The 692-nt window shown below is 49.9% G+C and overlaps 1 protein-coding gene across 3 annotated transcripts in view; it reads left to right on the top strand.

The window, feature by feature from the left end:
• ATRNL1 (attractin like 1) overlaps positions 1–692 on the top strand; it is a 1,264,546-nt gene that overhangs the window by 317,276 nt on the left and 946,578 nt on the right. The window lies entirely within an intron of this gene.

Raw genomic sequence — 692 nt, forward strand, 5'->3', positions numbered from 1 at the left:
GTACGTCCCTCTTGTCAAGAGCTCTCGGTAATCTGCAGACCGTAGTAATTTGTATAAACTGTTTGAAACCTGTACTCAGCAAGTCTGCAATCCACTGTAATCGCTGGGTGACAGAACATCTGCATGCTATAACTAAGAAATCAACTGCTTCTGCCTATGCTGCAAGCCATCAATAGCGTAAGTAAAATAAACTTTCTGTATAACCAATACGCTTTAAATCATCTGACTATCTGACTCCTGTTCGCCATTAACACCCGCCTGTCCGATCACCGTTCTTACTCGCGCCAAGCCGGTCGTGCCGACCAAGGCTCGCGGGTGAAGGGTGCGCTGGCATCTGGGCGTGACAGCAGCTAGAGGAATGTGGAGGAAGCTGGGAAGGCTGAGGCCTCAACAAGGGAATGGAGGTCTGGAGGGGCCTGACAGCACAGTGATTAAACAGTAATATCTGTGAGGCATGGCCTTAGCTGTAGGTACAGAAAGAGGTCATGAATAGTCTCGGAGGCCTTGGCAAGCCAGGAGGACACACTTAGCACTTGAGAGGCTGGATTGGGAATGGCAAAGACCAAGAGGGACCAGATGGTCAGAGGACACACAAGGGCTTGCACTGGGGACACGAGGGCAGACTCCGGTTTTTACAAATTAACTAATTACATTAAGACATGGCAGGCAAGAGGAAAGGGACTGCACCCAGA

Source organism: Gavialis gangeticus, unplaced genomic scaffold (genome assembly GCF_001723915.1).
Source record: "Gavialis gangeticus isolate Ggan-Ray unplaced genomic scaffold, GavGan_comp1, whole genome shotgun sequence".
Lineage (NCBI taxonomy): Eukaryota > Metazoa > Chordata > Crocodylia > Gavialidae > Gavialis > Gavialis gangeticus.